Source organism: Lissotriton vulgaris, chromosome 10, assembly GCF_964263255.1.
Source record: "Lissotriton vulgaris chromosome 10, aLisVul1.2, whole genome shotgun sequence".
Taxonomy (NCBI): Eukaryota; Metazoa; Chordata; class Amphibia; order Caudata; family Salamandridae; genus Lissotriton; species Lissotriton vulgaris.
In genome coordinates, this window is record NC_141698.1 from 832,700,711 (window position 1) to 832,715,870 (window position 15,160).

Consider the following 15,160-nt stretch of genomic DNA (forward strand, 5'->3'; position numbering starts at 1 on the left):
GTGGGTCTGCCCAGTCGACCCCAGACGGGTGGTGATGACCTCCGTCTGGGAGCTCCGGTCAGTCCATCCAGTCGACCCCAGACCAAGGTCCTTGACCTCTGTTTGGGAGCTCCGGTTACCCCCCCCAGTCGACCCCAACTAAGGTCTTTTCCTTCCCCCTCTTTCGAGGAATTTTGTAAGGTGGCACAAACGGTGTCCTCGGGGTCCCCGCTTGACCCGCTGCCCCCTAAATTTTGGAAGGTCTTTCAGGCAGACCTTTTCCTGCCTCTGTTCTCGATCTGTCTCCAATCTTTGGAGTCGTCGTCGGTGCCAGAATGTTGGAAATTAGCAGTAGTGTCACCTCTGCTTAAAAAACCCACTTTGGATCCTGCCTGTCTTTCCAACTACAGGCCCATATCCTTGCTCCCTTTTCCTATCAAGATTCTGGAAAAATGGGTGACCCGCTCACTCTCAGGTTTCCTGGAAAACATCGGCTGGTTCGATGAGGACCAGTTTGGCTTCCGCCCCGGTCACGGGACGGAGTCCGCGTTGGTGACCGTGCAGGACAATCTTCGTTCGCGTGTCGACAGTGGTCGGGCAGCCTTTTTAGTGCTGCTCGACATGTCGGCCGCGTTCGACACGGTCTGCCACCGGACCCTTGTCAGGAGACTCGAGGAGTGCGGGGTCACTGAAGGGGCAAGAGATTGGCTGACATCTTATCTTGACCGCAGGCAACAGCTGGTTTCACTTCCACCATTCACCTCTGAACCAAGGAGTGTAGGACAGGGGGTTCCACAGGGCTCGGCCATCAGCCCTATACTCTTTAATTTGTACCTCCGCCCCTTAGTCCAGCTAATAAAATCCTTTGGTATCTCGGCATTTAATTATGCCGATGATACCCCGCTGGTCTTTTCCTTGGAAGGGAATAACGCGGTCTCGCTGGACACTTTTCATCGCTGCATGGCAGCCACAGCAGACTGGCTACGAACTAATTCTTTACAATTCAATAGCTCCAAGACGGAGGTACTCCACTGTTCTACCGACAGCATTCCGCGGGCACTCCCAGACAACTTTTGGCCTAGTACCTTTCTCGAGCCAGTGCTGGCGACGGAATCAGCCCGCAATTTGGGGGTGATCTTTGGCCCTAACCTACAGCTTGACATACACGTCAACAAAACCACCGCTACGTGTATGATGCTGTTGCGCATGTTGCGCAAGGTTTTGCCCCTTCTCCCCGCTCAGGCAAGGCCGGAAGTAGTTCGTGGGACCATACTAAGTCGCCTCGACTACTGTAATGGGCTTCTCTTGGAGGCCCCAAAAAATCTGACCGGTAAGCTTCAGCGGGTGCAAAACATGGCCGCCAAGCTGGCTCTTTCCTGCCCTAGGTCCAGTTCCTCCACTCTTGCCTTAAGAGACCTACACTGGCTCCCGGTTCATCTGCGGGTACAATACAAAGCTGCGTGCCTTGTGTTTAAAGCGGTTCACCAACTAGGCCCCGTCCCTCTGCAAAAGAGGTTTGCTTGGTACTCTGCATCGCGACCCCTCCGCTCTTCTTCAACGCATCTTCTTGTAGTCCCGAGGTTTCACAGAGTGAGGATGGGTGGCCGCTCCTTTAGTGTCGCAGCGGCCAAACTTTGGAACTCCCTGCCACTCTCTCTGAGAAGCCACAAGGACTACTTACCTTTTAGGAAAGCGCTAAAAACCCATCTATTTCCATAAAAGGCTGAGCGGTTCAAGTAATGGTTCCTGATCAAAGCGCCAGGATGCCCTCTGGGTGACAGGTTCGCGCTCTACAAATACACCAAATAATAAATAATAATAAATAATAATACTAATCAGCTAAAGAAGTAGTGAAGCAGAGAAAGGTACCAAGAGTGCTTAAAGGTAGAAAGGAGAACAGAAAGATGATACAGAGGTGGAGAGTCTGAGTACAGAAGTATTGCCTTATTAGGATGGGAATCTTCACATCACTATCTTCTACGACCATGGTTGGCAAACCCAGTGTCAACAGAGTGTCGGTTATGTGATCAATCTCAGGCAAATTTATCTTACCTGCTCTGTATTTGCTCAGCCTTAATTTATGACCGAAGGAAAATCCTTACTCCAATATGGATCAAAAAAGGATCCCGTACAACCCAAGTAGCAGTTGATTTCCTGCTCAACGACGGTCATCCTCAAGATATTTGTTATTTGATCAAATTTCCAACTGAAGCCAACAAGCTACTTAGAGCTTCTACCCTGCCGGTCACTGGTTGAACATAAGAACAAAAGTTACTTACCTGTAATCTGTGGTTCTCCAGTATTGGTATCTTTCATAGATTCACATGCCTGAATCATTCCCAGTCGTCGGAGTGGGAGTCACACGGTACATAAAAAAGCAATAAATATGCCATAACAACCAAAAAACCTTGGTAACAAGAAACCAGGAAGTAAAGTAGCCCAAGCAACCAAGAAAAAAGTTCCACATGCATGACTATCATAGTCTTTATATATAGTCCAAACTGCAGCCAATCAGGCGACAGCACCCATCAGAAAGTTCTCCTCAGAGGCTCAGGCTCTCAGATTTTCTCGCACAGGAGTGTAATAAAGGGACAAGAATGTAGAGTAGCCTCTGAGGGGAGGTGGGTGGGTTGCATGTGAATCTATGAAAGACACCAATACTGGAGAACCACAGATCACAGGTAAGCAACTTTTGTTCTTCTCCAGTATTGGGGTGTCTTCCATAGATTCACATGCCTGGACCAGAGTAGATAGCAGTACCCCAATAATGCTTGGAAGACGCTATTTGCAATATTACCTGCTTATAGCAAGCATTTGCAATCACATAATAGAAATGCTATACGCATAAACAGAAAATTCGCAATCATCTGAACATGTACTGAACATAGGCAAAATAACAAGCATCTGAAAAGCAGTAAAGAGGAGGAGGGAAAACAGGGGTTCACCTTATCTGAAAAGATTACGGAGAACTGCTTGCCCCACTAAAGAATCTGCATCACTAGCAGCTTCCAAACAGTAATGTTTGGTATGTCTGCTGGACCAAGTTGCTGCTCTACAGATCTGCTGAAGAGGGACACCAGCGAGGAGAGCAGTCAATGAGGATACCGCCCTCGTAGAGTGTGCTCTTGGAGTAGACTGCAAAGGTCTTCCAGCTTGCAGATGGCAAAAGTCAATAGCGGCAGAAATCCATCTAGCTATGGCTTGTTTATACACTGCCTGACCCTGCTGTATCATCCCATAGGCAACAAACAGTTGATCGGATTTGTGAATGGTGGAGGTCCTTTGTAAATTGAATGTTAAACAACTTCTGATGTCAAGGGTATGCAATGCCTTCTCCGCAGGGGATTGCGGATTAGGAAAAAATGTCTTTAAAATGACTGGTTCGTTCAGGTGAAAATCCGAATGTACCGTAGGCATACATTTTGGGTTTGTTTGTAGCAGCACAGGATTAGACATGAATTGTAATAAAGGTGAAATGACGGTGAATGCTTGAACATCACTGACTCTTCTAGATGAAGTCAATGCTAGCAACAGAGAAACCTTCCAGGTTAGAAATTTAAAATCCACCTTGTGAATTGGCTCAAATGGGTGGCGCATGAGTTGCGCTAATACTACATTAAGATGCCATGATGGAGGCAGACTACATACAGGAGGAAACATTCTGAATAGTCCCTTAAAAACTGTTGTATTATTCTTGAAGAATAAAGAGAGTTGGATCCATCTTGTCGGTACCTTGAGATGGCTGCCAAAAAGACATTTAACGTTGCATGACATAGGCCTGATCTCGCTAAGTGAAAGAAAAAAGGTGATATCTGTTCTGGCATTGCGTGAAACGGGTGAATCCCAGCCGATTGACACCATATGCAGCATCTTTTACATTTAAGTCTGTATGTCTTTATAGTAGCAGGTGCGCGCGCGTTAGCCAGTACCTCCTTACAATCCACAGAGATATTTAGATGAGCGAATTCAAGGTGTTCAGTCGCCAAGCTGCTAATCTTAGAGAAGCTGGATCCGGATGGCAAATTTGACCGTTCTGAATGGAGAGGAAATTCTGTATTGGTTGAAACTGTATTGTATCGCACTGATAGGAGAAGTTCGGTGAACCAGTAGTGGCGAGGCCATTGGTACTTTCTTCATCTTCCAGAGAACCCTAGGAACCAACTGTACCGGAGGAAAGGCATTGGCATATATTTGAGACCAGTTGATCGAAAAGGCATTCCTGTGAGAGTCCCTTTGGGGAAGCCAGCTTGCAAAGAATAGGCATTTGATGATCTTCTTGGTCGCAAAGAGTTCGAGATTAGGATGATCCCACTGCTGGAAGATTCGGTCCACCGTTGGCTGCTGCAGTTCCCATTCGTGGGTGGACACCGTTGACCTGCTGAGGGAGTCCGCCAGAACATTTGAAACTCCTGGCACATGAACTGCCAAGAGATTGATCCTGTGTCGAATCGCCCAAGCCCAGATCTCTTGGGCTTCCTGAGATAGAAGAACAGACCTCGTTCCTCCCTGTCTGTTTAAGTAATGCATACTTGTAGTATTGTCTGTGCGAACCAATACTGTGGCCCCTTGAATGATTGTACGAAAGGTCTTGAGGGCTAAGAAGATGGCTCTTCGCTCTAGCAAATTGATGTGCCATGTCTTTTGTGGAGGGCTTCATTTCCCGCTGACATCCAGCCCTTGAAGGTTTGCTCCCCAACCTTCTAGGGATGCGTCTGTGGTGATTGTGTAATTTGGCGCCTCTTGAAGGAACGCACACCTCTTCTTTAAATTTCTTTCCTGGACCCACCAGAGAAAAGCCTCCCGCATCCGCGGAGTGATTCAAATGAGATCTTCGAATGAACCGGAGACTTGTAACCATTGCAGGTTGAGTTCCTCTTGAAGGGGCCTCATTCTGAGGCGGCAATTTGGTATCAACGGGATACAAGAAGAAACCATTCCCAGAAAAGACGAACTGTCGGACTGAAACTGACTTTCTTGATAGCAACATCTGAGCCATGTTTTGGATCCGCTCTTGTCTTTCGCCCGATATGAAAGCTTGAACAAGTTGTGTGTCCAAGGTTGCTCCTAAGAATGTTTGCCTTTGGGAAGAAACAAGGTGTGACTTGCTGAGATTGATGGAAAGACCCAGCGATTGGAAGAGAGACAGACATTGCTGGACATGGACGTTTGTGTCTGAGAAAGAATTCGCCTTGATAAGGCAATCGTCCAGGTAAGGAAAAATGTGAATCCCCTCCAGCCGGAGGTGCGCTGCTACTGGAGCTAAGACCTTCGTAAACACTCTGGGTGCCAATCGCAGCCCAAAGGGAAGGACTTTGAACTGAAAATCCCTGCCAGACACTCTGAAACGCAGGAACTTCCTGTGACGGGGTAAAATGGGAACGTGGAAGTACGCATCTTGAAGGTCCAGGGTGGCCATGTGATCCCCTGCTGACAGAAGATGAAGTATTTGTTGAAGCGATAACATCCAAAATTATAGTTTCTTTAAATACTTGTTGAGGGAACGAAGGTCTAGAATTGGACACCATTCTCCGGATTTTTTCCTTATTAGAAAGAACCGTGAATAGAATCCTGTTCCTCTCTGCCCTTAAACCTTTTCGATCGCTCCTTTTTTCCAACATCAAGTTTATCTGGTAAAACAACTCCTTGAGATGAGCTGTAGGAGGGACTTTTGGAGGGAAATTTGGAGGAAACTTTTCGAATTCAAGGGCATATCCCTTGGCTACGATGTCTAGGACCCATCTGTCCGATGTTATTGAGGACCAGTTTGAATAAAATTTTGAAATTCTTCCTCCAACCTTTATATGGTACTGCGGCAGTAGCGGTGGCAGGTGATGACACTCATTGCCTTTTATTGGAATCCTTTCCGCGGTAGGAAGGTTTTTTCTTATTCTGTGAATAGGATGGGTTACGCTGGCCATAAGATTGGTAACGTTGCGACTGGTAGCGTTAATTCCCTTGATAAGATCTGTAGGAAGATTGTTGGCTATGGCTTCCTCTATTAAAGGACAATCCACGTCCTCTCGCACCCCGAAAGGGCAGCTTCCGAAACTGCAAGGTGCCAAGAGATCTGGCTGTTTCAGTGTCCTATTTATTGGTTTGCAAGGCTTCTTCTACATGTGGGCCAAACAAAAACACCCCATCGAAAGGCATGTCCAGAATCTTAGCTTGCACCTCCTGGCGAAATGAAGTAGCCTTTAACCACCCTGGTCGGCAAAGGACAGCCACCCCCCACCAGCTGTCTGAACCCAGTAGAAGACACATCCACTGCAGTCTATAATCTCTGGCGAGATCCGTTCTCCATCTTGCAGTATCTTCAGATTTAGAAGGCTCTGGAAGCATCTCGATGTACGGTGATATATCTGACCACATCGGTCGGTCGTACTGACTCAAAATGGCAAAAGAATTGGCCGCACGAACCGTTGTCGCTGTCATCGTAGAGACTCGTTTCCCAATCGAGTCCAGACATCTGCCGTCTCTATCAGGTAGGGCTGTGATCGGGGATGATGGATTTCTAGCACGTTTAAGGGTAGCTTGCACGATCACAGAAGCTGCTTTTGGGTGTCCTATTAGGCATGCTGGAGATTTGTCAGAAGCTTTATATTTTGTGTCTAGACGTGGCAAGACTGGAGGAATAAAAGCCGGATTCGACATCACCTTTAGTCCCTCTTTCCATATGAATTCTATAATTGGAATAGTCCACACCTGTTTCCTTGGCTGGTCTTTAAAGTCATAGAGGAAGTATTCCTCTTGCATAGTTTCCATGGGAATAAGGAAACGTTGGGTTGCTCTCTTCATAAGAAGGTGAAAACCTTCAATGTCCACTGGAGGTGGATCGGCAGGAATCGGAGGCGAAGAAGAAAGTGTGTCGATTTGATATTCATCCTACTCTGGCAACAACGACCTGTCATCTACTTCACCTTCCTCTCTCTCTCCATCTTCTGATAAGCGTGCTTCCGCAGCATGATAGGAAATCACTGGCGAAAACGGTCTAGGAGACCTGAATTCTGATGTAGAAGCCTGCGCCACAGGTGTAGGAGGCACGGAGTCCGCTGATTCAGATGGCGGAAACAGACGGTAATAATCGTCCAGCATATGTTGAAGATTGGTTAACAATGCTGTAGGCATTTGAGCTGTCGGAATGCTAGTAGTGGGTGACGTCACATGTTCAGGCGAAGGTTGATCATCCTGATCTCCTCTTGGTATTTAATGAGCAGTTCTGAAGGACTTGTAACTGCTCCGAATCTACAATCCACATCAGAATCTTCTTCACTATCTTCTCAGTCCAAGAACTTGTCAGGAACCTGTAGAGGTACCTTATGAGGAGACAGGCGCAATGGAGATAAAGGTTCAAGCCCAGAACCACGTCTTTGTAGCAAAGAAGGTTTTGCCCTAGATGACGTAAAAGTTAAAGCCGTAGATGGTGACCAAACCTGTATTTCTGGACATGTTGACAATTTTTGCGTCGACGGAAGGAATAAGTTCCGAAGATCATAACGCCGACAAGGGTGTGGTAGTCGATAAAATTGCCTTCGACGACTAGGAGGGCTTAGTCGACTATGAAGACTTCGTCGGCGATTTGGCAGTCAACGATGTAGTTCTCGTCGACGAGCTCGTCGACTATGAGGAGGTCGTCGACGATTGAGTAGCAGTCGACGAAGCTGTCTACAAAATTTTCTTGATCTTGGTCATCGACGGTAAGAGTATAAGTAGATTCTCTCATCGACGATATAGGTTTAACTGAGACAGACCAGAGTCGACGGGGATGACGCCGACATCATCTCAGGTTTAGGTAAAGAAAAAGTTAGTCGATGTAGAAGTTGCGAAAAGGTCGTCGACGGTGTCAACGACAGGGTCTTCTTCGGAGGAAGAATATTCTCAGAAGTTGATTTAGGAGGCAAAATCTTGACCGATTTTCTCGGGGGCGTGGAAGGCAAAGGTTTGCTCTTGACTGGAGGAGTAGCCTTAGAAGTGGAAGGCCTTTCTGACCCCTTAGACGGTTGCGGTCTGTTCACAACCTTAGCCCCAGGAGAAGAGAATACCTCCTCAGCAGCTCTCTTCCTAGAGGCCACAGATGACCCAGAGACAATACTGCCTACCTCAGACACTGGATTGTCCTGGTCCTTGAGCTTCTCTAGCCACAGAAGTAAGCGGCCCTCTGTCCCGGAGGGTCTTTTGAGGGAAGGTCCTACATATCTTGCAGTCCTTCACTTGATGGTCCAGATACAGGCAGTAGATGCATTTCTTGTGGGGATCTTCTGAGAAAAGCAGGAGCTTACCACAAGATTCACAAGGCATGAATAATGATTTCTTAGAGGAAGACATCCTAAAACCAAGAAATCCCGAAGAAACTTGAGAAGAACTGAGCAGAGCTCAGGGAGACTCCCTACACACGACATGCGGTAGAAAATCTGAGAGCCTGAGCCTCTGAGGAGAACTTTCTGGTGGGTGCAGTCGCCTGAATGGCTGCAGTTTGGAATATATATAATAACTAGGATAGTCCTGCATGTGGAACTTTTTTCTTGGTAGCTTGGGCTACTTTACTTCCTGGTTTCTTGTTACCAAGGTTTTTTGGTTGTTATGGCATATTTATTGTTTCTTTATTTATCATGGGACTCCCACTCAGACGACGGGGAATGATTCAGGCATGTGAATCTATAAAAGACACCCCTAAAATTAAGCATTTCTGGAAAGAAATTATTGGTTTTTTAAAAACATATTGTATGTTATCAGTCCCATGCAATGCAACAATGTTATTATTTGGTTATGATCCGGATTGTACATTTTCAAGTCACCTGGCAAAATTGATATATATTATAATGGCTGTGGCTAGATCCTTATTATTGCAGAATTGGCTTTCAACCTGTATCCCGACGCTGCAGGAATGGCTGGAAAAAATGAAAAGGGTTAGGAAAAGCGAACTGTTATATGCTCAAAGAGTTGGGGGCATTAGAAAATTCGATCAAATCTGGGGATGTTATTTTGAGTAAATTGGTGTGACGTTATGTTAAGTTGAAATCAAATGTAAATATTTATTTTGCTGTGATTTTCAGTATTCTTCGATCTATGCTGCATAAAACCTGAACACAACTTCAATAAAAAGAATTATAAAAAAATTAAACAAATAAAAAAAAGACATCCCAATACTGGAGAACACTGTTATTCACCATCTTCTTTCCCATATGTGCTTTTATGCTTAAAGTAGCGTTGCACGCAATCTACCACCACTGATTTACACTTTTAATATTGCACAAATACATGAAGCACTGATCCATGGTTAATTAAACAAGACCGCTGACCAAATGCGCATTTGATTGTCCAACAGTTAGGAGTCTGACACCAACACTCCATACTAATATCTCATTAAGGACTTGAGCTAAATCTTACCCTTGCAGAATGTGCTTACTTTTATTTAAGCTTTGACACTAAGCTTCACCATAACGGGTGCAACAGCAGGAACTGGTTTGAATCAAACATGTATTACTATTAACTCACTTATAAGATTCAATGGCTTTTTTAAAACAAAAATGAATTGACCATTTTGTAAATGATTTTATAACTAGTGTAAAGACACTGTCCAAAACTTTTACTGCAAAGCAGGCATTTTTACATGTTACAAACTTATAAGATCAATGTTTAACTTGTCACCAAATTATATTTTATGACAGTATTTGGCGCCACACTTACCTGTGTTTTTTTTATATGCTTTATCCATTTGCAATGGCTTTAATTAGATGATCATAAACAAAAACGTGAATTTAGAGATGGAAGCGTGAACTAGTGAACCAATGCAGAGGTTAATTGTGAGGATAGATAGAGATGGGGCTAGAGAGTGCGTAGGCAGTGAGACAAATGAAGTAGAGAGATGAGGCAGTGTGTGATGAGAGGGCAAGGCGAGCTGAGAAAAAATAGGGGGGTATAGAGAAATTGAGAGGGAGCTAAGGTGATGTAAAATGATGAGTTTGAGAGAGATGAAGTAGATGGAAAGGAGATGGAAAGGTCAGATAGAAACCTAGGAGGGAATAGCGGTATGAGGGGAAATGGGAGGTAGAGAGAGGCGGTAAGAGATTGAGAGGAAGGGGCTACTGAGAGGTGTGTTTATAGAGATGGGGTAGAACAAGGTGCAAGGTAAGGATGAAAATTGAGAATGAGGATTTAGGTACATACAAATGCTGGAACAAGGGAAGAGGGGTAAAAAGATGGGGAGGTAGAACAGGTGAGGTGGCGTAAGGAGAGATATTTTTTTAATTTAATTGCCGCCAATGTCAGAGTAGGAGGGTTACGGTTGGGCAAATGTACCGCTCAGGTTTAGAAAATATATATTTTATGCACACATTTCTAACTTTACCAGGGGTTCAACGAAAGGAGAGGACCTGAGATATTGCCGTCCTTTGAAAACTGCTCTGGGTTAGGAGCTCAGGCAGACACTAAAAAACAGACCTCAAAACTCTTCAGGTAAGCCATGCTAAAAGAAATGTACTCGCTGGATAGATGTCCCTACCAAATGAAAGTAGTGCTGACCACAAACTATACTGATAAGTAAAACCCTTGAACAGCACAGTTTGAGTTATGTGCATTACATTCCTTGCAACAAAATAAAATATTTTAAGAGCAAATCGATATTTATTACTATTTGTGAATGCCCACCCCCCGGGTCAATTTTTTTAATTTGACATTGTTTAAAATAAAGGACTTTTATAATAACGAATTTTAAAACAGCAAACAAAAATCTGTAATTGGAAGGTTGCCGCGGGTTTTGCATTGTTTGTTGAACCCACTATATCGTGCACACAATTCTTCAATGGCTCATGGGACTAATATGCTGTTTATTGTTCGCAAATGATTATTTATCTTATCGTATGAAAATAGGTTGCATGTTTTTTTACATTTTAATATTGTCTTTAGTTATTATATTTAGGCAACAGTACGCTTTAAAAAAAGAACTAGTTGATGCTATAATATTTAAGAATGTTCCATGATTTTTGTCTCGCGTTAACTCAGTAACCATGGGGACAGTTTCTCACGATGGCTGCAAGAATAACAAAACCAGCGCCTTCAGCTTCCTAGGAGAGAGGGAAGCTTCTTAAAATGTCAGGAAATTTGCCGTCTCCTTAAAGAAGCTGGTGACTGAGAACACATTGGATTCTCATAATGCGATCCGGTCTTTAAGGGATTTTATTGCATGCCTTCGCTTTCAGGTATGCGACAAAATTGATGCACCACTCACAAAGGCAGATCTTTTAGTGCTAATTAATAGTAGCCAGGACAGAGTAAGATCGGATGTCTGCTTTTATAAGGTTTACTCTTTGTTCATGTATAACAGTCAGACTTCTTTTGAAGGTAGTTTTTTTTTCTCCATATGCTCTGCAATTGAGCGGTTTTTAACACCAGATAAAATGCTAGTTCAGAATTCTTCTGCGCACGCTCTTGGGAGGAAAGGTACCCATTTAAATACATCTGTCACAGACCGTTACATTTTTAATGCAAATTAGGAAAGTAAAATTGTAGGAGAGTAGGGTCTGCAATCCTATTGTCACCCCAGATTTTTGCTTTTTGCTTCACTGGTTTACGACTTCCCCTGGCTGTGGGCCTGCTAATCAGACCCACAGCCTAGCTGTTCTCTCTCTAAATTAACACTCATGTACTTTAGGTGCATTTACCAATTGGTATTGGGTCATTCTTGTAAGTTCTTGTACAGTGTACCATAGGTACCCAGGGCATAAGTGCACCCAAGGTCTACCAGGGGCTGCAGCATGCATTATGCCACCCCTGGCTGGCCATCTAAACAGACACAACTGGCTGGTAACACATCTGGGGCAAGGTGGTGTAATCACCCTTTGCTGCAGATATAGTATACCTATATCTAACCCCAAAATGGACACATATACTCCTATAAGTTACTCCCATGGCAGGCCTTATCAATCCTGAAGGCAGAGTGCTTGGAATTATGTGAGATGGTGCTCTAGCATGAGCTGAGCCTGTCTGCAGCTTTCGGAACCATGTTCTTATAGCTGTTCCATGATAACGCTATACCATATACTCTTAAGTGCATTATAATCCTCGCGGTTATTACTAACTTTGGCATTGCATTATCAAAACATGTCGTGTAAGGTGTCATACGCTTTGGAATACTACCCCCTCGCCAGTTCTGGCGACGGGGGTAGCATTGCACCCTTCTAGAGGGATAAGACATGTATGTAACTAGAACTCCGGTTAAAGTTAACCCGAGCCTCAGCATGACAAAATGGATGCTGCTGCCACAGACACAAGTCTGACCTCCTGCTGCTGGGAGTCCTTCCAGCAACGGAGGCCTGGACAAAGGATTTCCTGCCTGGGGAGGTGCTAGCACCACCCCAGACAGGACTTTGTGTATCCAGATAGGCAGGGCTGAAAGGAATGAGACATGCCTGGGGCACACAAGGTGTCCCTGTGCTTACCCCGGTTCAAACCAGTTGCTGGGGCACTCCAGCCCCAGCTCTGGCGCGAAACCGGCAAAGGATAGGGGGTGTAACCACCCCCTTCCTGATCCCACCCAGGGGAGAGACCTAGTCACTAGTACAGCGCCCTATAGCAGAATAAAGGTAGGAGCTGGTCCCATTCCAAATTAGATTATCCTGAACAACTCTACAAAGAAGAAACTCTGAACTTCGACGTTCTGCTCCACAGGAGACTGAAGAAATCTCCCTTGTGGCCAAGGAGTGACCACCCTGCATCTGCAGGCACCATCAAGCGTCCTAGCAATTCACTTTGTCGTCCTTCCTGGTGGAACCAGACTTCAGAGCCAGACGAGACCCGGACTTCCAGACCTCTCCGACCTCAACTCACATCTGCAGCACAGCTGAGATTCGTGGGTGAGGCGAAACACGTGGGACCGGCCATCTTGAAGAAACTGCACTTCGCTTCCAGCACGACCTCTGAAGCACCCTCGAGAAAGTGCTTTGGGGATTGAAAAGCCCCAGCCCCGAGCAGCTCCTGCACGAAGACCAGCCCTCCAGCCTCCACGAGATCTGCGTGGGGCCCCTCTGCCTGGTTGCTGCTCGACGCGTTGTCTGGTTACTTGCCGGCTGGCTTGTGGCCTCCTAGACGACGAACTTTGAAAACTACACCGCTGGTCTGGTTGCTCCAGACTGGCCCTTGCTTCATTCCAAAAGAGGAGCACCCCGGACCCTCCTGGTCCGCACCAGACGCCATCTTCACTCAACGCGTGGGTTGCCTTTGCCAAGGTCTGTTGACTCCGATCCCGGAACAGACACCGCAGACAGCGAGAGCCTGCATGGGACAGCTCGTGCCACCATCCTGGTCGTCGAAGTCACCTCCTGGTTCACGTGGCTGCAGAGTCAAGCGTCACCTCTTCACCTGATAGCGATGACATCATCTGGTTCCTTCCTGGTGCCACTCCGGTCACTGGCTAGTGACTGAACATTGTCCCTCTGCTTTCAGGTCTCCATCTTCCTCGATCTACCCTTGGATCACTCCGGACATATTCCTCCTGGTCGCCTGCAGCATCTTTCTCCAAGGCTCCATTGACTTCAACGCGGAAACCCGACACTTTCACACCGATGCACCCGCAGCCCGTGGGTGAGGTAACGAGAGCGTTTCGGTGCTCATAGGTAGATTGACTCTCTTTGTGTCCAGGTATCCTGTAGTTTGTCTCAACCAGTCGGAACTGTCTTTACTTACCTATTTCGTAATTTGTTTGTGCCCATTGACTTTGCATTGGAACCCGCGTGTGTGTATTCACACTGCACACGCGTCCCGTGGGCCTCCTGCTCCTTGCCTAAGGTTAGGGTAGTGTAGCCCCAGCGATTCTACAGCCACTGGGCATCCTCATTTCTTCTATCGTTCTACTTATACCATTTACTTAGTGCCCCTAAGGCACCATAGTAATTTGTGCAACTTATTGGATTTTTCTGAAGAGTATTGTTATGAGCTAAGCCCTTTGATCTCATAAAGAGTTCAGAGGTGTTTGTTTGTAATAAATATATTGTTTATTTTCATAACAACCTGTGTGGTGTCCTTTCATCTGGTATTCAAGGGGTTATATGTGGTAAAACAGCTGGCTTCACATGCCAAAAGAGTTTAGCCTAAGACTGCTTTGTCCATGCTACCATTAGGATAGCTGGTCTATAAGGTTGACTTGCAACCAATCACCATAAGGGTTGTTTGGACTGATACAAGGTGATCACTAGAACTAGTGAGCATCATATATCAGGCCAACTTCTCACATTGGTGGCAGCGGTGGGATTAGAGCGTGCTGTTTTTACCAAATATAATTTTGAGATATCATTTGAAAGATCACATAAGGTACCATAGGTACATATAACAAGCTTAGAAATACTCTGAGTTCTACTGAACCAGCTGTTGTAGTAGAAAGGGCCTAGCACACCCTGACTACAACTCTTAGCAAGGGATCAGTAGGAAAACCCATAGTGTAGGTAGGTGCACACACCACCCCTAAACTAGAAAGCATGTCTATCACAGGAGAGGCCACAGTGACTGCCCTTGTGATTAGTGACCCTCCACAGGTCCTTTCCAGATATGCAGCACTCAGCTTCCAGGAGATGAGACAATTGTGTACCTCAAGGAAACTGAAACAGGGTTCCAACCCTACCCTTCCTTTTCTGTTAGGACTCTTAGAGACCTATGATGCAAGAAGAGCCTCTAACCCAGGCCCCTCAGACCCAGCAGATGGAAGCATGCCCCCCTTAGAAGGAGACCCTGACTCTAACCTCCCTGAAACAGAAGATGTAGATGGTAGGGAAGATGGGGACTCCTCTGATGGAGAGGTAGACAATGGCCAAGCTTTAGTCAGCAGACTTACAAGGGCCAACTTAAGCCTACATGGGGATGGGTTTGGGGGAGCCCCAGACCTAGCCACAAGAAGGCCTAACCTTGGGAATAGAAGAAGTGTCTCATGTATCTGCTCAGAGGGGGATGACTTCCCCTCAGAGGAGAGAACACGTGGCAAAGATGAAGGAAGTTAATCTGAGGATCCAAAGGGAAGAACTTGCCCTTGCCAAAGAGAAACTTGCTTTTTCCAGAGAGCAGAAATTTAGTGAGATAGAACCCACTGGTGGCAGCAGTAACCCTAGGGATAAAGACAGGAGTTTTGATAATAGACACCTAAGTAAAATAGTGCCCCCCTATAAGGCAGGGGATGACATCCACAAATGGATGACTGCTC

At 45.7% G+C, this 15,160-nt stretch overlaps 1 protein-coding gene across 1 annotated transcript in view; it reads right to left on the reverse strand.

The window, feature by feature from the left end:
• Nucleotides 1-15,160, reverse strand: part of IGF2BP3 (insulin like growth factor 2 mRNA binding protein 3) — a 1,069,372-nt gene that overhangs the window by 74,377 nt on the left and 979,835 nt on the right. The gene's annotated exons all lie outside the window — the stretch shown is intronic.